At 42.2% G+C, this 24,996-nt stretch overlaps 1 long non-coding RNA gene across 1 annotated transcript; it reads left to right on the forward strand.

Annotated features, from left to right (window-relative positions):
• Positions 1–6,042: 6,042 nt before the first annotated feature.
• LOC139070487 (uncharacterized) lies at positions 6,043–7,176 on the forward strand. Its single transcript, XR_011520983.1, has 2 exons — positions 6,043–7,009; positions 7,076–7,176. It is a non-coding gene; the product is annotated as an uncharacterized lncRNA (long non-coding RNA).
• Positions 7,177–24,996: the final 17,820 nt, after the last annotated feature.

Below are 24,996 nucleotides of genomic sequence, written 5' to 3' on the forward strand. Positions count from 1 at the left end.
TTTTTTTCAGAAAGGCTCTGACCAGAGAATGCTGCTGTTGTGTCCTTGGGCAAGACACTTAACCCGCTTTGCCTGCTGGTGGTGGTCGGACGGGCTGGTGGTGCCTGCGTCTGGCAGGCCTTGCTTCTGTCAGTGTGCCCCAGGGCAGCTGTGGCTGCATCGTAACTCATCCCCATGTGAAAGGGTGGATGACTTGTTGGGAAGCGCCTTGGGGGGGGGGGTCATTACTACAGAGACCACTGCAAATGTAATAACAAAATGAGTAAAGTTGACCTTTAAAAATTGAAGGTGTCACCAGCTTGGAACATGCTCATCCACCTGTATGAAAGATTTTTGGGTCATTAATTATTGATTTTACTTGTGAAGAGCATTTAGCTAGAGTGAAACGTTTAATTGAAAAAATGTTTGTTAAAAGGAGAATTTAGGAGAGGAAGCAAACTTTCATTCACACTCCATTATGCTAGTCTGGCTTTGCACAAGTCCAAGAAGCTTAAAAAAACTTGCCAATCTGATTGGCAGCTGTTAATGTTCAGATATATAGATGAAAATGTTGGGTAGCTGATGTAGAAGCCTTAAAATTTCATCAACACGGTCAAAAGGAAACGTCTGATCTATTTTCTAAACCACTCGTCATGTTCATGTTTGTGGGGGAAGTGTTTTCTCTAAAGGTCTCGGAGCTAAGGCAGCATGGAGATAAAAATCTATCTAATGGTTTCATGTTTTCACTAAAACGGGATTTTTAATCATAATTTACTATAAGAACCGGCCCAATTAATATAACTTTTAATGCATTTAGCTGTTTAGTGATTCTACGTAAAACTTGAAAAAGATTTCTCCCACTCAAAAATCAAAGTCCACCTTAGAGGGGCCAACGCTTATTCGTTTCCAACCAATGGTAAGGGTGTCCAGGACCACTGAGGTGCGAGTCAGTAGTGATTTAATGAAAAGGTCAATAACTGATTACCCTAACCATCTCCCCACTGTCCAGCCAGTGGGTGGCTGCAGCCTCTTTCCGTTCCCTCTCACCTTTAGCTGTCCTCCTTTTATTCTTGGCTCTCTAAAGCCATTCCTCCTTCTCGCTCTGCCAGGCTGCAGCTCGCTCAGATCCTACCCCCCGCACTCTTTGCTATAGAGTTGTTTATATGATAGCTTGTGATCTCATGATGAAATGAATCCTAAATGTCTTCACTCTTCGTATGCCCACAGTCATTCTGTTTGACTTTCATTTAGTCTCTCATGGGTTTGAAATTTTATTTCATTTTCCCCAGCATTGGTGGGATGATAATGTCTCGCAGCTGTGCATCATCAGTAAAATCATTACCTCTGAAATCCAAACTAAAACAGATGCTCTGTCATATTGAGTGGGTTTGTCCTGATTTCAGACACAGATTGTCACTGTCAGGATGGATTATGGGCTGCTGTATTACAAGGCAGAAAATGCTGATTTATGTTAGGGAATGATTTCCCTGCCCATTCATGAAAAAAAGGTACATTTGGGACAAACACATGTATTTTTAAACAAATCACGAATAAAGCACCATAATAAAAATTGTGTTAGTGTAACCCTACCAGGCCTGTTTAAAAGGTATCTAAGCTTGGCATTTTCAGACTGTAGCAGTCTGTAGTGGTGCTATGAAATGAACATGGTCAAAGCAGATCTTGTAAGGCTATGGATAAGAATCAGAGAAGTTCAATGATAAATCAAAAACATGAGACCATAATATTGTTACCCCTACTTCAAACTGGAGGCATCAACATCACGGAACTGCAGCGGAACGATTTACTCGTGAGCTTTGTTGCGTGCAAGTACCCACCAGGAGAATCTCAGCCGTGGCTTGTTTATGCCATCCACTGTTAAACCAAAAAGACGGAAAACCCTTTTGATATTGCTGTTTGATGTCATAAATTACGTTGTTCCTCTACACTGCCAAGATCAAAGCCATTGCACCGTTGCACTTCTCAAACAATGCTGGGAGTAAATAAGCCGTTAGGTTACACTAAACTCGTGTGTGATTTCCTGTCTAGCCCTATGTTAACTTCAGAAACGGATGTGTCCCAGACGCCGCACACAGCGAAAATAGAACCCAATCCTAGTTTTTGCGGCGTGGCGAGCCGCTTTTGGGACGCGCCAGAAGATTTTCACGTCGCGGCTAGTTTGAATCACGTCCATAGACTGTAATGGATTCTGTTTGTAGCAGTGATGTTCCGCTGGTGTTCCACGTCGCTGATGCTTCCAGTGTGTTTGTTTAGATTGAGAACGTTACCACCTGTCTACTCTTTTAAAGATCCTCCCTGTTAATCTGAAACGGTGACCTCTGAGACTTTCCTGATTGTACTTTATGATAAACCATTGGAACTTGCAGCATAAGAAGTTGGTCCTAGGTTTATCCTGAAGACTGGTGTTCTGAAGCACTTGCAGCACAAACTAATGCAACTGTGTGAACTCTGGTTTTCTAATTTATTTTTTGCAAAACATTGGAATATGTTATTGGATGTTCCACCAGAAAAAAAAAACTGGCTTCAACCCATTCAGCATTCGCTGTAATGAAAACTGAAGCAGCAGTTTGTAGAAACTCCAGAATGTTATAAAAATTGCTGCGATATAAAAGACGCAAAGCAACAACTTCGATGACACTCTGTCATTCCCCATTATCAGTGCTGAACTTGCTCAGAAAGGTCAGCAAGCAGGTGGAAACTACATTTGCTCACAGTGAAGTGAAGACTCGGAGAATGACCTGGAGTCAAGAATGTCAGCAAATCAGTCAATTCTCTCCCGCATGAAAATCGGTGACGGGTCGATAGATAGATCCAGGATCTGAACTGTTGAGGAATCCCCTTTCCAATTGTTTTCAATACCTGGAAACAAATATTAGAGCAGACAAGCTGAGCACTAACATCAAACGCTAGATATTTGTCTTTCTTTGAAAGGAGGGATAACAAGTGCTGCTGTTTCATCTATTATACTGGAGTGCCAAGGAACATCCCCAGACTAATTTATTGGCTGAGGTAACATCACTAATCTGCGAGTCCTTTTAGCCAATCACACCAGGGGTCACTCTGCTCTTGTGATGCAGTAAAGACAGTAGAAGATCCTGAGACCTCTAGCCAAGAAAGCGGACTCAGTTACAGGTTAGCCTCAGAACACTTAGGAATAGGACCTAAACATCTTCTGAATAGAATTTCTGTCCTTTCAAAGACGATTTAGTGATGAGCGATGTTTTCTCCAGCCTCCATCTTTTCATAAAGTTGTAAATAAAATTGTTGGCAAACAAAACACTGAAACTTTGTATCAATCTTCAATCAGTCAAGCAATCAAATTTTATTTATATAGTGCCTTCCACTGCCTTAACCGAAGCTCAAGGCGCTTAACATGACATAAAAACAACAAAAGATCAAAGAGACTACAAGACAGATTAAAACTGCATAAAACAGTGACTAAAATAATATGGCAGATACGGTGAAAGACTAAAAATCTAGAAATCCATATTATATAAAAGCCAAATGATAAAAAATAGTCTTCAATCGACTCTTGAAGACCTGCAGTGATGGGGACTGGTTGACGGCAAGTGGGGGCTCGTTCCATAGTGTTGGAGCAAGGACCGAAAAGGCTCTATCGTCCCTTGTTTTGAACCTTGCTTGTGGGACGATGAGCAAATGCTGATCAAAATCCTTTGGTTACTGCCCCCTTTCTCGATATAATCAATCTATCCTTAGTGAATGGATACGTACCACAGGATTTTAAGGTTGCTGTAATCAAACCTTTACTTAAGAAACCTTCTCTGGATCCAGATGACCCAATGAATTATAGACCAATATCTAACCTTCCATTTTCATCCAAAGTCCTTTACCAAAATAGTGGCCATCCAAGTATGTGAGCATCTAAACACTAATGATCTGTTTGAGGAATTTCAGTCTGGTTTTAGAGAGTATCACAGCACTGAAACTGCATTAGTGAAAGTTACAAATGATATTCTAATGGCCTCAGATAAGAATCTTGTGTCTGTTCTAGTCTTGTTAGATGTCAGTGCTGCTTTTGACACAGTTGATCACAATGTTCTTTTAGAAAAGCTTGAACATGTTGTAGGGATCAAAGGAACAGTGCTAGCTGTCTGACAGATTTCATTTTGTAAACGTACATGAAAACTCTTCTTCATACTCCAGGGTTACTTGTGGAGTACTGCAGGGTTCAGTGTTTGGACCAATTCTTTTTAGTATATATATGCTCCCAATTGGTAAAATCATTAGACAACATAGGATAAACTTCCATTGTTATGCTGATGATACTCAGTTATATCTATCCATTGTAGCATCCATTTCTGGCCTAAAAGGCCCTGCTCTGGTTTGCTCTGCTCAAAGCAAAACCAGAAGTTTCTGACACAAACCTAATCTTCAAAGATGGGTCAAGGTCGCTCATGCTTTGCTCTTATCTAAACTGTTTCCTTTGCAGCTCAAGAGAAGAAAGAAGACAAAGGACTCTTTCTTTTAATAAATCAGGAGAACTCTATGTTTAATAAAGCTAATCAAACAAAGTGTTAGCCAATAGTAAAATGTGAACCAATCTGTGAAATGAAAATATTAATTACTTGATATTATAATCCTATAGAATATAATAAGTAATATACCTTTAAATATTTCCACTAGAGACTGATCACACGTAAGGTTAAGTCACATGACACATTTGGTTTTACTGATCCAGTCAGAATCTTCCAGATCTGATGGAGGCATGGTTTTGGTGGTGCTTGGTAAAGCTGTCCTTTTTTGATTTGACCGTAGATCAAAACATCCAAATTATAAAACTATGCCCACGTCAGCTTACACTCGAGTTCAAAGCGTTCTAGAGAAATTGTTGGATTGGCCAATCCGTAACTTTCCTCTTCAGCTGAAAGAACCTGACGACAAGCTGGAAAATCTGTTGCTGTTCCACCTGCTGCAACGGTTCCTTTCAGAATAAAAGCTGAACCATCACAACCCCGTTTTGGGTCTTGTTAGATGCCAATAAAACTGCCGTGACTCAGAAGTATCCCAAGACTGGTTTGGTCGGCAACCGCTGCTTTTCCTACCGGCTTCGGTTCCAGAGAAGGTCAAGCTGGACCTCGACATTCCTGATCTAATGGGGACTTCCGCAAAGTGTAGGTAGGCCGGCAGAATGGTGTCTCAATGTGTGTTATAAATCTCCAAACCAAAAGCTTGGTGTGAAACATCATCTTCACTCCCATCAGAACTAATCGTTTCTCCGGATTTGCTGGTTCTGAACATTTCACACATACACCACCCTCCGTCTCACTACACCTTAGTTACACCATACATTTAATGTTTAAAGTTAGTCTAGTTTTTATTTGTTTAGTAATAAATCTTTAAACTTTTAAAACTTGACTCTCTTTCTTTTGTCTCTGAGTTAATAAAAAGTGGTTGCATAATCCCTGCAATAAAAAGTTCCAATATTCTGGTTTAAATTATCCAAAGGTCCATAAGATCGATTTCATAGTTTATATGGAATCTCACATTTTATGGTTCATTAAATAATATGTAAGTTTAATCATTACACCATTAACCCCGATGAACCTAATCAGTTAGTTAGATTACAGGCTTGTCTTGAAGACATAAAAAATTGGATGACTCAAAACTTTTTGCTTTTAAATCAAGACAAGACTGAAGTTCTCATCTTTGGACCTGGAATTCAGAAAAAGAAATTGCTTAGTCAATCACCTGACCTGAGTGGCATTAAATTAGTCTCCGAGAACAAAGTAAGGAACCTTGATGTTATCTTTAACCAGGACATGTCATTCTAATTCCTCGTTAAACTGGTTTGTAGGATTTTCTTTTTCCACCTTCGAAATATTGTTAAAGAGCAAGTCATCCCCAAATCCATTCTTTTTTTGCTGATTAGCTATATAAATGAGTGTCTAACCATGCTGTAGACACATGCAGTCAATCGTTTGGCACTTAAGTGCATCTTGGCTAAAACTTAAATATTCCGCCTGAAACTGTCATTGTTACACAGTTGTCGGGTAAAAACTCTGCAATGCCACACACACACACACACACACACAAGTAAAAATTATATTTGGCTGAGTCCAGATGAGCCAAGTAAGGTAAGGCAAGGAAACGCCATCAGAGGAGCCATCTGCCCCGGCAGCATCAGGTCTTCCACACTAAGTCAGGGCGCTCAGTGGAGGGGGAGCATAGACCCCCACCTATAGAGCGCATAGGAAGCTACAGTCAACCACCGCTCCCGGGGCAGAGGAAACACTGGATAAAAAAGAGTAAAAATAATAAAAGAGCTAATATAAGGGATAAAAGTTAGAAAATAAGTAATAAATAAAATCATATAGACAGTAAAATAATAATATTAAATAATAAAACGGAGCTAAAATATAATCACATAAAACATGCAAAGCAAGTAATAAAATACAATCATGTAAAACGAGAAATAAAACTGTAGTAAATATTTAGATAAAAGCTAACCTAAAAAGATAGTGTCACGGTCTGGGGTTTTTTCACACACTAATTGGTGTAGAGTCTCATCTCTCCTCTGCAGGTGGGCGTGCCTGGAAGTGGGGAGGCTGCAGGTAATCTGCTGATTAGCTGGCCAGGGATATTTAAGCTCCTGAGAGACGCCTTCACTTCGCTGGATGATTAACTCAACTTGGGTATTTCTCCTAACAGCCAAATCCAAACTAAGCTTTGATTTTGAGAATTTCTGGGTTATGGATTTTTGATTTTTGAGATCTCTGTGTTTTTGACTGCTTGTTTTGCCTCCTGCAGATATCACCTATCAGTTCACCTCATTTGCTGCTACCAACCTGGTTTCTTCACTGTCCACTCGTCTCTCAGCGTCCTCCTCTGGTCTTCCCACTCCAGGCTGCTCACCCTCCCTCCTGGATCACCATTACCCTTCATGCTCCGCTCCCTCCTCATTTGGACTCCAAGCTCATCAGCCTCCAGTAAGCCTCCTGCCCTCCCCAGACCGGTCACTCCTCCCTCTCTCACGAGGTCTCACCTCCAACCTGTAAGTTCCATCAGATCCAACATTCAGATTTCCGAGTGCCAGACCTAACTCTCCCTGTTCCTCCAGGATTCTCCACACCCGAACCTCGCTTCTCTGCCGAATACTGCTAGACTTCCTAGCAGCTCCTTCTGTTCTCCTTTTCTAATAAATTATTGTTTGCGATCTTCTTTGACTCTGTGGACTGATTCTGTATGTCGTGGGTTAGGCATTTACCACACAACATGACAGAATCATCCAGCCAGAATCCTAACCTCAGTACCGAATCAGTTCCACCTGTTATCACCGAAACCTTATCACAACACAGTTTAGCCCTTCATTCCCTCACCAAACAACTGTCAGACGCTAACCAGACTCTGTTTCAGTTGGGTGCGATGGTTAAACAATTAAGTGAACAGCTCACCAATCCGGAACCCTCTGCTCCTCCAGCTCCGAGTCCGCCCGGACCCGTTACCTCGGCACCATCCATCCCGCCCAACTTCCGGGTTGCCTTGTCTCCTCCCCCCGAGACGTTCGATGGGGATCGAAACGTTTGTAGAGGTTTCCTCCTCCAGTGTAACTTGGCTTTCCAACGCTCCCTGGAGTCTTTTGCAACCGACGCAGCCAAGATTTCCTACATTGTCGGATTACTGCGCGGCAAGGCCCTCAGGTGGGCAGAAGCCAAGAGCCGCTCTCCGAACTTCCTTGCGGGCCCATTTACTGAGTTTTTATCCGAGTTTAACTTGACATTTGACAAATCCGAGCCCGCCTCAGAGCTAGCAAAACGGCTCTGGAACCTCCGCCAAGGCAAGCAATCACTGGCTGACTTCGCCATCGAGTTTAGGACCCTGGCATCGGCTTCCACTCTCGACGAGGATTCATTAAAAGGGGCGTTTTCACAAGCCTTAAACGAGCGCCTCCAAGACCAGCTGGCTTTCTGCCAGGAACCCACAAACCTGGAGGACTTGATAATGCTCTGCAACCGGATCGAGAGGAGACTGAATGACCGTCATAAAGGTAACAATTCCTTTTTTTCATCTTCAGACCCATACTCAGTCCAGGGCGGCCCAACCAGCACCATCCTCTCTCCCCAGCGAACCCATGCAGTTGGGCCGGGCTAGACTAAGCCAGGAGGAACGAGATAAAAGAATGAGATCTGGTCTTTGTTTGTACTGTGGCCTAGCTGGCCATTTCGTGTCTGACTGTCCCAAGACTTTAAACTCCAGAGCCCACCAGTAGAACCTAGGATACTGGTGGGCGGTTCATCTGCACTCATGAAGTCTCGGTGTGCTTTAGACTGTTCTTTAACCTTCAGTAAAACCTCAATATCCACCCGAGCCCTGATTGACTCTGGATGTGAACAGAACCTATTAGACCAACTACTAGTTGATCGGCTCGGCATAACCACTATTCCACTCGAGGCCCCAACGAGGGTTGTTTCTTTAGATGGCAGCTTCCTAACCTCTATAACCCATAAAACTGTTCCGGTTAACCTCTCTATCTCTGGCAATCATCATGAATCACTGACCTTTTTTGTTTTTCCATGTCAACAGTCAGAAATCGTCTTGGGGCATCCCTGGTTAAGTCTCCACAATCCCCGCATCAACTGGGTGTCTAACAGGGTGGAGGAATGGAGCAACCAATGTCACGTTTCCTGTCTGGGCACAGCTCGAATCCGCTCTGAGTGCAGAACCCCTGAACAACCACCTCCCGATCACTGGTGTCCCCAAGGAATATTTCGACCTACTGCAGGTATTTTCAAAGAATAAAGCTTCCTCCTTACCCCCCCATAGGCCTTTTGATTGTGCTATAGACTTGTTTCCTGGAGCTCCCCTTCCATCTAGCCGTCTCTACAACATCTCAAGACCAGAACGTGAGTGTATGGATAAATGCATCTCAGAATCACTCTCAGCTGGCATAATCCGACCGTCTACATCCCCTCTGGGAGCGATGTTCTTCTTTGTTACAAAGAAGGATGGCACTCTCCGACCATGTATTGACTATCGAGGACTCAACCAGATAACAGTAAGAAACAAATATCCATTACCTTTGTTATCGTCAACCTTTGAGCCTGTACAAGATGCCTCCATCTTCACCAAACTCGACCTGAGGAACGCATACCACCTCGTCCGAATAAAGGAGGGTGATGAATGGAAGACGGCATTTAAGACACCAGTGGGACATTTCGAGTGTTTGGTAATGCCGTTTGGGCTCACCAATGCCCCAGCTGTTTTTCAGTCTTTGGTGAACTCGGTTTTGGCTGATTTTGTGAACAAGTTTGTTACTGTGTATCTTGATGATATCTTGATTTTTTTCGAGGACACCTGAAGAGCATTCCAAACATGTCCGTGCTGTTCTCCACCGCCTTTTGGAAAATCGCCTCTACGTGAAAGCGGAGAAGTGTGAATTCCATGTCCCGAGTGTGAAGTTCCTGGGTTTTGTTCTGGAGAGTGGGAGACTGGGACCAGATCCTGAGAAGGTCCAAGCGGTACAGAGCTGGCCAACACCCACAACACGTAAGGAGCTGCAAAGATTTCTGGGTTTTGCAAATTTCTACAGATGTTTCATTAAGGGTTACAGCCAGATTGCCAGTCCGCTGACTCAGTTAACCTCCATCAAGAGACCTTTTGTTTGGGATTCCACAGCCGAGAGTGCCTTCTCTGCCCTCAAAGACAAGTGTACTCAAGCACCGGTTCTTACCCGACCAGATCCCTCTCGGCAATTCACACTCGAGGTGGATGCATCGGATACAGGTGTGGGTGCCGTCCTATCCCAGGTCTCTCCCTCAGACCACCGTCTCCACCCCTGTGCTTTTTTTTCCCGGCGCCTCTCCCCAGCCGAGAGAAACTATGATGTGGGGGACCGGGAGCTCCTGGCCATGAAACTCGCCCTGGAGGAGTGGAGGCACTGGTTGGAGGGAGCTGAGCACCCCATCATCATATGGACAGACCACAAAAACCTAGCCTATTTGAAAGAGGCAAAGAGGTTGAATCCCAGACAGTCTAGGTGGTCCTTGTTCTTTTCACGGTTCCATTTTGTCCTCTCTTACAGACCAGGCACTAAGAACATCAAACCGGACGCCCTATCCCGACAGTTTTCGGCTGACTCCAATCCAGAACCAGCATCCATTCTCCCTCCTGACTGTGTCATTGGGTCCGTAACCTGGGAGGTCCGAGACCAAGTACTTGAGGCCCTCAAGACCACTCCGGGCCCAAGCAAGGTACCCCCAAACACATTATTTGTTCCCCCTTCGGTCAGAAGCAAGGTAATCCACTGGGGGCATACAGCTAGGTTTTCTGTCCATCCTGGGGTTAGTCGTACGGTAGCATTGATCAGACGGACCTTTTGGTGGCCAACTACGTTTAAGGACACTAAGGAGTACATTGCCGCCAGCCAGACCTGTGCCTGCAATAAGACCAGTAATCAATCACCCTCTGGCTTACTCAACCCATTACACGTTCCGTCTAGACCATGGTCCCACATCGCCATGGATTTTGTAACTGGCCTGCCTCCTTCTCGTGGCTTCTCAGTAATCATGACAGTAGTTGACCGTTTTTCTAAGGCTTGCCATCTCATCCCCTTAAAGGCCCTCCCTTCAGCTGCAGAATCAGCTGCACTTTTGGTGAAACACGTTTTTAGGTTACATGGCATTCCGTTCGAAATACTCTCTGATCGAGGTCCCCAGTTCATTTCTCGAGTCTGGAAGGATTTTGCCGCCTGTCTCGGGGCCAAGGTCGCCCTCACCTCCGGATTTCATCCTCAATCTAATGGCCAGTGTGAGAGGATGAATCAGGAACTAGGTGCCATGCTCCGTTGTTTATGTTCCTCCAACCCCTCCCGCTGGAGTTTAGAACTACCCTGGATCGAATACGCCCATAACTCACATGTCTCCTCTTCTACCGGGTTGTCTCCTTTCGAGGTCTCCCTTGGTTTTCAGCCCTGCCTGTTCCCTTCTGAGTTTCCCTCCTCAGTCGTCTCCATTCCCCAGTTCCTCAGGAGTGCAAAACGTACCTGGTCAGCCACGCAGAAGGCCCTGCAAAGGACTGCTGACCGTAACCGGCGTTTAGCCGACCGTCACCGGAGGCCGGCTCCAGTCTATGTGCCTGGTCAGCGCGTCTGGCTGTCGACCTGGGATATTGCGTTGAAGGGCCACTGCAAGAAATTGTCCCCCAAGTTCATCGGCCCCTTCACCATCTCCTCAATCATCAATCCCTCGTCTGTCCGTTTGGAGCTTCCCCCTCAAATGAAGGTACATCCGGTTTTTCATGTTTCCCTCCTGAAGCCTGTCTCCTCCAGTCCCCTTTGCCCTCCTCCTGCTCCTCCTCCTCCGGTTCGGTTGGCTGATGGGGGTCTCGGTTTTCGGGTCCGGCGCCTCCTGGACGTTGGGCGTTGTGGCCGAGGTCTCCAGTATCTGGTGGAATGGGAGGGCTATGGGCCCGAGCACAGGCAATGGGTCCCGGGGTCCTGGATTGACGACCCCTCCCTCATTAGGGATTTTGAGGCTGCCCGGTCTGCCTCCTCCTCCACCTCCTCCTCCTCTGCCAGGACGCCGGGTGGCGTCCCTTGGGGGGGGGGGGGGGGGGGGGGGGGGGTACTGTCACGGTCTGGGGTTTTTTCACACACTAATTGGTGTAGAGTCTCATCTCTCCTCTGCAGGTGGGCATGCCTGGAAATGGGGAGGCTGCAGGTAATCTGCTGATTAGCTGGCCAGGGATATTTAAGCTCCTGAGAGATGCCTTCACTTCGCTGGATGATTAACTCAACTTGGGTATTTCTCCTAACAGCCAAATCCAAACTAAGCTTTGATTTTGAGAATTTCTGGGTTATGGATTTTTGATTTTTGAGATCTCTGTGTTTTTGACTGCTTGTTTTGCCTCCTGCAGATATCACCTATCAGTTCACCTCGTTTGCTGCTACCAACCTGGTTTCTTCACTGTCCACTCGTCTCTCAGCGTCCTCCTCTGGTCTTCCCACTCCAGGCTGCCCACCCTCCCTCCTGGATCACCATTACCCTTCATGCTCAGCTCCCTCCTCATTTGGACTCCAAGCTCATCAGCCTCCAGTAAGCCTCCTGCCCTCCCCAGACCGGTCACTCCTCCCTCTCTCACGAGGTCTCACCTCCAACCTGTAAGTTCCATCAGATCCAACATTCAGATTTCCGAGTGCCAGACCTAACTCTCCCTGTTCCTCCAGGATTCTCCACACCCGAACCTCGCTTCTCTGCCGAATACTGCTAGACTTCCTAGCAGCTCCTTCTGTTCTCCTTTTCTAATAAATTATTGTTTGCAATCTTCTTTGACTCTGTGGACTGATTCTGTATGTCGTGGGTTAGGCATCTACCACACAACATGACAGATAGGTCTTGAGCCTGGACTTAAAGACATGAACGTTCTTTGTGGCCCTGAGGTCCTCTGGCAGCTCGTTCCAGAGGCGAGGGCCATAACACTGGAAGGACGCCTCGCCGTGAGTGTGTGTCCTGACTTTAGGGATAACCAGGAGATGCTTGCCAGAGGAGTGCAGAGGCTGTGAGGGTTCATCTGGTAAAAGCAGTTTTGAGGGATAAGAAGGCCCAAGACCATTAAGACACTTAAAAACCATTAGAAGAACCTTAAAATTGATCCTGAAACATACAGGGAGCACATGCAATGATTCTAAAACCAGTGTAATGTGCTCCCGCCTCCAGGTCTTCATCAGGACACGTGCCGCCGAATTTTGTAGAAGTTGTAAACCTGAGATGCTCTTTTTGGGAAGACCAGAAAGCAAGGCAGTACAGTAGTTAATTCTACTGGTGACAAAAGCATGCTCCCTAGAGGGTTGAGAGCTCATTTAGCAGATTTGCCATCATAGCTTAAAGGATTTGCCATCATAGCTTAAAGTATTTATCTACAATCATGGGCAGTCCGAAAAATGGTCTGCCACCAGTCAGGCCAACATTTGCTTGCCTTGCTTCAAATTCATCATTGCAATCATCGAATTGTCCACAATTGTGTACAGAATTTTCACAGCATGGATCTTCTAAAATCAACCCAGCATATCAACCTGAACTACCAAACGAGCAAACCAATGCAACCTAAAAATAAAAGTTGCTTTTTCATAAAGCAGTTTGGTTTATTCGTGATTTCTAAAACTTTTTACAGAAATGTCTAATCTTCCCTCGCACCCGATTTAAGACTCGTGGTGATCGGGCTTTTCAAGTCCTTGCACCCTCTCTGGAACCGGCTCCCACTCACAATCAAACAGTCTCCATCAATGGCAGTCTTTAAGAGCAGGTTGAAGACTCATTTTTATAGGATGGCTTGCTTCTAAAGCATTTGGTTTCTGGTTTTAATTTTTTGTCCTTAGCTTTCTCTTAACTATTTCATTTTCTTTTATCTAAATTTTATCTCATTGGCTTGTTAATGTTTTCACAAATGTCTGTTCTCATCTTGTTTTTAATGTTTTTATGACTTGCTATTTTTATCTTTGTTACTTTTTTGTCCACCGCCTTGGGCCTCCTTTGATGGTGGTGGAACGCACTATATAAATAAAACTTGATTGATTGAAGTGAGGTAGAACTTTATGTAAACGAAGTCTGTCGACACTACTTTGACTAAACACCCCAAAGACAGAAACACACACACACACACACACACAAACACACACACACACACACACACACAGAGAGAGAGAGAGAGTTTTGGAATCCATATTAAATCCTTGATCAAATACAACATGCGATGGTGAACCTGCAGTAAAACATGTCAGAAGGCCTCACCAAGAAATAGATTATCCTCTTTCTTGCTGATTTTGCTGTGCCAATAGCAAGGGCCTCATCCTGTGTGAAGGGGACTTTAACATCATACTGTCTGAGTAGACAAATTTAGATTGATTCCTTGATTTAAATGGTCACTCCAAGCTTTACGGTATTGACTTTTTAAGCCACAGCCTGTACCAGAATACAGCTAAGCCAGCATTTAAAAAGATTAACTTTAAACACCTTCCTATACACCCAACACAAACTTTACCCCACATGCACATTCATGTCCACGTGGCTGGATCAGGGGGGATCAGACCAGGGTTATCAACATTTGTTTTTTTATATTGATGAGCAATTGAGAAATGAAAGGTCAGGAGGTTTTCAAGTCAATCGAAGACAAACAGTCACAAAATGTGGGAAGCCTTTCCTTCCACTCACTCACTCACTCACTCACTCACTCACTCACTCACGCACTCACACACTCACTCACTCAAAGCTCCAATGGAGGAGCGGTAAGACCTGTTTAAACTAAACAAACATTTCCTAAGTGACATGAGCGCTGAGACTATTTACATCTATAGCTTGGTGTAGCAATGGATGGCTGCTTCACCTTTGTAAGAACAAGCACGTACACATAAATACTCACAAATATTTGAAAACAAAAGGTTGATAATGGCTGTTGCAATGCATCTTTTAGAATAAGGAGAGGTAATTCTAAGTTTCTAACACACACACACACACACACACACACACACACACACACACACACACATATATATATATATTTATATATATATATATATATATATATATATATATATATATATATATATATATATGTTGTTGTTTTTTTAAATAATATTGGTCACTTTAAGTTTCCTGTGCATGCAGAACATAAAAATTGTCTTCTACACATATTTCCTGCATTAGCTGCTGAAAGAAAATGGATGAAGAAATGCCCGGTCAGAAAAAGCCACACAGATATATGTCACTATAAATTTGCATTTGTGTCCTCACTCATCTTGGCTCATGGCCGGCCGCGAAATGCTGTATTGATTTTTGCAGCCAGGAGAGAGCAGAGTGCATCTTGGCAAGTAGAAGCTAATCTAACCATTAGCATCAACAGCTTCACAACGTAGCAGAACTTTCTCAGGTTTGTGTTGTTTTTGGAGGTAACATATTTGTTGCAGCACAAACAGAATCAAGGGAGGAGTTTTGTTGCTGTTAGCCAATCAGAGGCAAGATGTGCGAATATCATGTTTTCCTCTACTCCTCCAGCTAACCTCTGCTTCTTGAACCAGACACACTAGAGTTTGTTCCACAGAGAACGACATTCAAAGCTTAATTTATAATAGAAATTGCAGCATTATTTTAAATAAAGACTGCATGTTCTTTTTAAAGAAATACCTATTAATTCAGCAACAGAAGAGCTGCACAGCTTGAGATGTTGACCCGATGGATAAATCACATTACATGTAAAAGCTCAGTAAGGCAAAATGCTCCCCATTAGTGTAGACTTCTTCTGCTGAAAATCTGTACCAATGTTTGTTGTCAGCCTAAAAAATAAGAGGTAGCATCTTGCACAAAGACAGTTTTAAAGAAGATGGCTCTACTTCTTGTCACACCCAGATCAGAGCTCCTCATCTCACCCATAAAGATTAGGTCAGGTGATCGCCTCCATCAGTGTGCCCCAGGGTGTGTGAATAGATGAATGAAAAACTGTAGTTTAAAGCACTTTGGAGTCCTCTGACTCCATAATTTATCATTATCTTCACAAGTGTGAACTCGTTCTTCAAGTCATGATGCGAACCCTACGACTAAACACTAAATTCAGAGCAAATATTTTTCATTTAATAAATAGCTTCCATCCTTTTGCTCAGCTCCTAATGTACCATACAATACCAACAATGCCTTCATTACAGCGGATGAAGTCACTGTTGGTCCTTCTTAGTCTCAATCTTACCATGAGACATGCACATCATGTCAACATACTCAAAGTTCTCTACTCGAGGCAAAGACGCACTCTCAACTCAAAGGGAATATTCTTCCTTCAAAAATCAGCCTCGGACCAGGAGGACATGAATTTCATCTGAGCTGCTTCACATTCATTTGCAGAATGTGCACTCTGAACGTCGTACAGGTCACACTTTAAATACACCAATAGAACTACGTCATCTGCAAAATGCAGAAACGAGACCCTAATGTTATCTAACTGAACATCTTCTCTCAACAACTACGCCTTGAGATTCAGTCAGTGAACACAACAAACGTGACTGGAGACGAGGGGCAGCCCCTGGCGTGGTCTAGCCTACACTGGGAATAAGCTCAGCTCTGTGCCAAGAATGTGAACACAACGCTTTTAAAAGTTGTTTTGCTTTTGGTTTTACAGAGACTGGTGTAACATTCACCCTGGAAATCCTTATTCCTAGCAGCACTCCTTGAAATGCCTCAAGGCACCTGGTTGTAAGCCTTCTTCGAGTCCACAAGACACGCGTGGACCAGAGCACAAACATCCATCTGAATGAAAGCCACACTGTTTCGAATGAATCTGATGCGTAACGGTTGCACTATGAAGTCGACATCTATCACCAAATATACTTATGAACTGCACTGTCTGCTTGCATATTCTAACATTAATAATTTAAACATTTGACCCTGCACAAAGATGGTCTGGTTCTCTTGCTTTAAATTCCGTCTTCTATTAACCATCTCAATTTGCTGCCCACACAACCTAGGAGGACTTGTGTAGGTGGACGGATCATGATTTATTCTATTTTATTATGGAACAATTAGTTCTGTTTCTTTAAATCATTTTTTTTCTTTTTTGCTGAATTAGTTGTAGCCTGCTAGCAAATAAGCCACAGCCCAATGCAGGCAGACATTGTTTTAAAAGCTTGATTTAAAACAAATCAGCCAAAGTATTTTTATTTGTTTGATTTTTTTTATTTTTTTATGTGCTTCAACGGTTTTAATATATTGTAGCATATTGCACTATTCCAGCATTTTACCCTTCAGGTAGTTTATTTTTTTTCTTTTTCATTAAAATGCATGCACATAAAAATTGCCCTTGACTTTCACTGGCTCCATTTTATTCCCTCATATTGTATCAGCTTCAGCACCTAATTGGAAAACAGATTTCAGCCACCGAGATGCCAGATGAAAACACGTTAACTGATGCAACACAACACCACACTGGTTTAAACCTGTAGACCCGTCACCATAAACATCCTGAAATGTGTAACGATAAAGTGAAAGTATATAGGTTTGGATTGCAAAACTTTCTAGAACTTTCTTTACACAAGGGCAAAGATTGTGTAAATGCCAAATATACGACATTTAATAACAAGACCTAGAGTCTTACCACGTAACTGCTGAATACACTGATTGACATTATCATTAGACCACAGGAGACTGTGGGACAGGTGGTCAAGTCAACCTTCATAATAGTCTCAAGGACCACTGTGATCCAATGAGCCCCGGCGTGTTAATAACTTTGACCTTTTTCAGAAAGATCCGTCCCCTCAAGTGAAGTAAGCTTCGGCACCAAGCACAAAACTCAGCTCCTGTCTGAGATCACGGCCTCACCAGGAGAGAGTGTGTACTCCAGCTGGAATACTACTACTTGATACATAGTAGGTGTAATTTTATAATAAGACTTCCATTCAAATGAAGTCTTGAGATTTTTCAAATTAGTGCTTCATTGGATTCAGAACAATGCTGCTTGTTCCTGATGACACACACACACACACACACACACACACACACACACACACACACACACACACACACACAGATTTTTATTACATATTTATGTTTTAAATATATGTAAAAATGTATGCATATATTACTATGTATATATACTTGTGAAAGAAACTAGGTTGTAAATAAAGGAGGGTTCCAATGGGACGTTCTTGGTCTCAGGTTTTCTTAACAGTGTAGAAACTTAATGCTTTGAAACAATTTGATTTGAACTAATTTCTGACTCTGCTGAAGTTTGTGGTTTCTTTTTTTGGACCTTTTTTAGGTTCTGAACGAGGGAACATTTCAGAAACAATTTCATCAGCTTTCGTTGGTTTCAGTTAAGTCTCTCATTTGGCTGTTTTAATGTGAGAACTTTCTTTTGGACCCGCTCGGTGCTCTGCATCTAAGATGTTTATGTTCTCAGATTCTGGATGAAAATCCAAAAAACTAATTGAAAAGGGATTTTTTTTTTCAAGAAACAGTATTCCACTTTAGTGGAGGTATCATGTACACTAGTTTCAGTTTCAGTTGAAACTGTTCTGTTGTCCTCTGGTTTCAGGGACAACATTAATTGAATTTTAAAAGCAGGTTCACTGAGAAAACTTGTGTTACTTATTATTTTTCAAAATGATCGGTCACTCTGAGTTTTTCATGCAGGCGGAATGTGAAAATCTCCTACATCTATCTCCTGCATTAGCTTCTGATAGAAAATAGACGGTGAAAGTCTAGGATTAGAAAAGCCTGACAGATCTACGTCAAACTGTCACTTAATATTCTTGGACTCACTCATCTTGACTCACAACTGGAAGGCTGTTGTTGGTTCAGCAGCAGCGAACGTCTCAACTATAGAAGCTAACCGTTAGCATTAGCAACTTCACAGCACAGCAGAACTCCTTCAGGCTTGAAGATCAAACATTAACGTTGCAAAGTAAACAGTCAGAGGTAGAGTTGCATTGCTGTTAGCCAGTCAGAGGCGAGATGTCCAAAAATCAGGAAAAAAAGACTCCAAATCATGCCATCTTCTGCCACTTTTTCATCTAACTGACTACGTCCTCAAACAGACACACAGAAGTGTTCTTCCCAGAGAACTCCTTATAAGACATAAATGCTTACTGACCACTGCAAATGTAATAAAATTAGTTAAATGAATCAAGCAAAAGCTAAAGCTCCAAAATGTAAGGAATTTCAATAAACCAAAACTAAAACATCCAAAGCTCTAATAAGATTCTTAAAAACCACATTTTAGCCTGAATAGCTTTATGAAATTTGTCAGAGGTACGATGTCCAAATATCAACACATGTATTAAAAATATGAGTAAAGTTGACTTTTAGTTTTTTCATGTTCCCTCAACTTGTTAACTAGATTAAAAAATGCCAGTATCTATATCTTTTTCCAAAAATGTCTATCCTACTTTTCACTTTCTTTACATTTTGGGTGAGAAAAAGGTGTCTGAATCTCAAAAGACTTTTGATGTGCGTAACATATTTTTAGCAGGGTGGTATTTGCGTACCAACAGACTTAGAAATGCCCCTTGACCTGTAACTCTTTCTGATGTTATTCATACAGTGTCTATGTACATCAATTATTAAGACCTGGAACTCATCACAGGAAAACCATTTTTCCCCTTCTTTGTACTTTTTCTTCACGCGTTTGGTGGCCAAAGTTCAGTCTGATGCTATGGGGAGCAGGTTGCTTACAACTGTTGAACTTGAGATAGCAGGAGCAAATTATTAAGTCTTTTGAGAAAATAAAGGTGCAGCACCATCTTAGCAGCTCTGTTAGAAAGACCCATTTGTATTGTACGAACTTCACCTTTAAGGATTTCAAACTTTAGAGTGTGACAACAATATAATAGAAAATCAGTAATAGTTGTTATAGATACAACAGATTTTCAATAACTTACTAAATATACCTATTTTGTAAAAATATCTGTTTCTGTTTCAATGACAACATGGAAGTTTTTTCCAAAGAGTATATTTCCGTATTACTGTCACTGCAAAGAAAACAATATAGAAGAAGTATCTCATAATAATGTGTCTCATTATAACTTGACATTATATTTGTAACACAAAAGTGGTTTTAATGAAAAAGTTTCTCAAAACAACTTATTTAAATCTGATATCAAGAAAGCTCTAATAATAAGAATGGAGTGGTTGTGAAGCTTAGGTAATTATTTGTGTCTGATTAGTTATCTAGTAATTTTAGGACTAATAAACCATTAGGTCATCATTCAGTAATCATTAAATAATAAATCTAATGTGGGGTTGTTGTGAAGGTTAGGTAATCATTAATTAGTCATTAGATCCTGATTCGTTTATCATTAGTAGGTAAGCCAATTTTGGGACCATTATTGTAAAGTGATACCAAAATTGGATACTCTGTCTTCTCTGCCGACTTCAACCCACACTGCTGCCAAGGCAACAGATCGATAGCTCTTCATGCCAGCAGTTCTAAGTGTGACAGGCACATAACACCGGAAAACCCCTAGAACATGTCTAATTTAACCTTAGGACGTGCATTTTATACATGCATTTGTGGCGTCACTCTTTGTAGCGTGGCAACTGCAAATTAATTGTGACCAATAAGGTGTGATGATTCCATACAAATATGAAATATCAACCTGACTGATCTTTGATTAATTTAAACAGAAGATTATAGTTAATTTTACTTGTTCAGGGACCATAAACACACTTCGTATTAATTCAGACAGAGTCAGATATATAGTTAAAAAGGAATTTTATTCTTTTTCCTAAACTAATGATTATACATGACACAATGTGAATCATAAGATGTGATCCAGTGGATATGAGGTGATGTAATGTGATGTGTAAGGTCGTGTGGTGTAAGCTAGATGTTTAGCAGGACCTTTTTTTGTATCTGAAAAAGATTGTGGAGTCTGGGTGTAAAATAATTTGTTGTCTGCTATAAACTAGAGAGTTGGTTATTAAAAACAGCATCAGACGCAATCTGTTGTGTCTACAAACCCTGGTGGAGACCCTCAGCAGATCCAGACTGTCAGAAGTCGCATGGACCTCACGGTACATGGAGCCTGTAGATTAGCTCAGATACGACCCGTCCAGTCTTGAGATGTCTTCCGGGTCACAACAGTAACTGGAATGCTTGTTTGTGTCCAAGGTGGATGTGTGGCTCTTAAGAAGCCGTCTGGCTGCGTCAGCTTGCAGCGTGCAAACAGGTTTTTTTTTAGGTCAAAAGAGATGTCTAAAAGATGCTTGTTCCCGAATTGGCCGGTTCGAGAAGCAGCTAGAAACTGAATTAATCGGGAAGTAAATCTTGATTTCATAAACCATAATGTTATGACTTTTAGCCAAGTTTTGGCAAATCAGAATTTGACACGTTTGAAGTCTTACCAACATCCCTCAGAAAGCCACACCTTCTTCAGATGCAAAGATTTTTTAACACTGTGAATAAGAATGTTCAAAACTCATATGTGAGTTGAATATTAACCTTAATATGTATGTTACTGCAATACGTATGAGTGTAAACATGACTAACTTGATAAATCAAACACATACTGATCATAAGATCTGAAATGGATCATTGTAAGAGCAATATTCATTTCAAAGCCACCATTAGTTTAAGCACAGATTATTCAAACATTTGATTTAAACATTTTGTTCATTCATCACATATGATTATTTAACGTATAACTGTAAATTCATGTCATTTTATATGTTGGTATTACAAGAAAGTTTCTCATTACAACAAGATTTAAATGTTGCTATACTGAGAAACATTCTCATTATTACGATACTGTGCCTATAATTTGACACTATTATGCTTCTGTACTTTCAAGACCCTTGTAGCAGATTTTAGGGTGGCACAATAACACGCTTGGCTTCACTCCTCAGCTCTCTTACATTTTTAACAATGGTTGTGCAAGCATGACTTTGGAAGAAAACCTTCAGTACCCAGCCTGACCATTCATATAAGCGTGCAGATAAACCGAACTCAGATCAGCAATTAGCCAAGGTAATAACGTCTCACACTGCAGATTAAACCACTGAGGAATGACCAACCAGACAACAAGCCAGACAAACAGTTGCACAAATGGTAATGTCTCCATCATCTTTCAACTCCATAAACCCCAGGCTTCCTCTCTGTCATTACAACGCTTACTACAGCCTCCATGTGCTTTAGCACTGCACCCACTATCATCTAAATTAGATATGAGCATCCAGAGGAGTGAGGGTCCATCTGGCATGAATCTGGCGTTAGTACATCCAAGCTTTCCTTTGCTATAATGATGCTGACAGTAAGTTTCCAGTTTATTGTGTAGCCCTAATTTTAAAGTCTTTCCATCATGTGCTGCTCCTAACAGGCGAAAAGCAGAAAACTGGAATATCTATTCTCCGATTTTAGGTGGATCGTAAATTAAGACAGTTAGCCACTTGATTTTCAATCTGATTTGCTCATTTGTTAAAGTGGACGTTTAGCTTTTAATGGTAATTTACAATTTTGGGGTATAGTGAAGAGCAATTTCAGGAAAAGGAAAAAATAAATAAAGTTTGATTTTGTGCTCCTGAAAAACAGTGAATTTGAAGTGACGGTGTGTATATTCCCTGGCGATAGGTGGCAGTACATACCCAAATCATTGCAAGCAGTATTTTTGTGTTCCTTAAGACCTTACCAACGGATTACCATTAGGGTCAAATGTCCCTGCAGCACAACCTCCAGCAAAATAACAAACACATCAGACTCCCTTTCATCACTGGCAGTGAGTGAAGTGGAGAATGTGTAAAACAACCACAATTATGAATGGCAACATTTTGGTAACCATTTCTTAAAAATGTGTAAAAGCATTATTTCCTCACAGGCTCCCATAGAAAGACAACATGGTGTCAAACATTGCCCAGAGACCAAGGCCCAATCCCAATACTCACACTTGCACCCTTGAACCCTTCAATTGCGCATTCCCGGCCAGGGGTGCAAGTGCATAGGGTGTCCCGATTCTCAAGTGCAGAAGTTGACCACGCCCCCATCGCACCCTTAATCTGCACTTCACCCAAGTCCACAGCGATGCGGACCTCGGGCAAGGGTATTACCCACAAGTCATTGCTGCAGGAGAAAAGGCTCAAGTTCATTTTCTGAAAATATGTATTCTCTAATGAAATTAGTTCATTTTAGGACTAAGCAGCAACACATGTAAATTTATTTCAAATAACTGTTTAAAGGTTGTTAATAAAGGTTTTTGAAAAAGGTACCACAGCAACCAGCATCCCGGCATGCATTGCGATAGATGATGCAATACTCCCTGTCGCAATTCTGCAATTATGCACACTTGTGTACTACGCACTCAAAGTTTTCATGGTTATCTGTTATAAAGCCACCTACAGTTTTCAACAACCGGGCATCATTTAATTCATTTTCAACAACATTTCGATAGATATTTTCAGAGATTAATGGTAAAATTACACATGCTGGAAAAAAACAAAAACAAGAGGCGGGATTGTTTTCTACCTGGAGCTGGTAAGATGATTCACTTTTCAACTGTGAGCCACTCTCTCAAAGACATATTTTCAAATCTAAATCAGTAATGGAGTTTTGTTGTTTTTCTTGCATCGTTTGAGGTGATGGATGAGCTCAAACCCAGAAAATTGGAATATTAGAATTATACAATTATAGTCTGCAATCACCCCTATTTCCTGATTCTTATTAATTTCCATTGTGGCTATACAGATAAATATGAATCTGAGTCTTCAGTTGCAATTATTTTTTTCTATTTATTTTGATTTACCGGTCGATCTACGTCCCAATCCTCACCTATGGTCATGAGCTTTGGATAATGACCGAAAGAACGAGATTGCGGATACAAGCGGCCGAAATGCTGCTATAGGCTTAGACTACTGGAGGATACTCTGACCTCTTTCCACACTCTACTGCTTTCTTCTACAATCTGCTCTTTAACTGTATTACTTCGAGCAATTTCAGCTGTTAACTTTATTTTCTCTCTAAGTGTTTTTCTCCCCAGAAGAAGCTACAATGATATTCTGCTGAGCTGTGGTGGCCTCATGGAGGGGACCACCGTCTAACACACTGCTGCTAGCCACTTAAACATTCTCCTTTTCCTGATAATAACTTTTTGCTTTCCTTGACGTTGGACGTGTTACTGCTAGTTTACCCATTTAATTAGAGATCCACTAGGATAAATACAATAAAGTTTATCTCACCAAACAGAATATTTACTAAGAAATCACAATAGAACTATAGACACATTATTGTGTGTGTGTGTGTGTGTGTGTGTGTGTGTGTGTGTGTGTGTGTGTGTGTGCTCTGTCTTCTCAATCCCCAGTGAGTCGTGGAGGATGGCTGCTTATACTGAGCCAGGATCCTCTGGAGGTTTCTTCCTGTTAAAAGGGAGTTTTCCTCCCCACTGTTGCTGCATGCTTGCTTAGTAGGAGGATTGCTGTATAGTAACTGACACTCGTCAGTGACTTGATGCAATTTGCTGGGTTCCTTATATAGGAAACATTATTTCTGATTGGCTTAATGAACTGTGAATTGGAATGTTTATTATGTGAAGTGCCTTGAGACGACTCTTGTCGTGATTTGGCGCTATATAAATAAACTTGAATTGAATTTAATTGAATTGAGTTTCCTCCGTAGGGTGGCCGGGCTCATTCTTAGAGATAGGGTGAGGAGCTTGGACATTCGGGAGGGACTCAAAGTAGAACCGCTGCTCCTCCGGATCGAAAGGGTCCAGTTGAGGTGGTTTGGGCATCTGGTCAGGATGCCCCCGGAACGCCTCCCTGGGGAGGTGTTTCGGGCATATCCTGCCGGCAGGAGGCCCCCGGGTCAACCCTGGACACGTTGGAGAGGCTACATCTCCAATCTGGTCCGGGAACGCCTTGGGGTCCTGCCGGAGGAGCTGGTGGAGGTGGCCGGGGAGAGGACGGTCTGGAGCTCCCTAGTTGGGATGCTGCCCCCGCGACCCGGACCCGGATAAGCAGAGGAAGACGACGACAAATCTATTCTGAACATCTTAGGTGTGTTCTTGCTGTGTCTTTGTAAATCCATGCTTTCGTTCTTTTTTAAACACAGAAACAGTTTTGTTTACCTGTTTGTAGCTACGGTTTCGCCGACAGCTGCCGGCTTCTTCAGGCTGACGCTGATGGTGGCGCGTCACTTCCTTCTCCGTTTATCTGCGGGCAGCAGAGGACGTTGTCGCCCTCTACTGCCCGCTCTCCCCTCTCCGACGATGCAGTCCCATGCGTGGTCCAGCGTGTAAACTCCGTCGTCCCTGTTCATGGTCCCACATCCACGTCTGAGACCGTAAACAAGAGGACAAACACATACAACACGCTTTAAAGACCTGCAGATACCCGACATGGGCAATAAACAAAGGAAAATAACAAACAAAAACAGAAAGCAAAGAACAACCCAAAAAAAGAACCAGAAACCCAGAAAGACAAGAACCAAAACCAGTGATAACCCTACCATACATCAGAGGCATAACGGAAAAAATAAGAGCAACAATGAAAAAACACAACATAAACACACCAACAAAGCCATACA

The sequence above is a fragment of the Nothobranchius furzeri genome, chromosome 6 (assembly GCF_043380555.1).
Source record: "Nothobranchius furzeri strain GRZ-AD chromosome 6, NfurGRZ-RIMD1, whole genome shotgun sequence".
Classification (NCBI taxonomy): domain Eukaryota; kingdom Metazoa; phylum Chordata; class Actinopteri; order Cyprinodontiformes; family Nothobranchiidae; genus Nothobranchius; species Nothobranchius furzeri.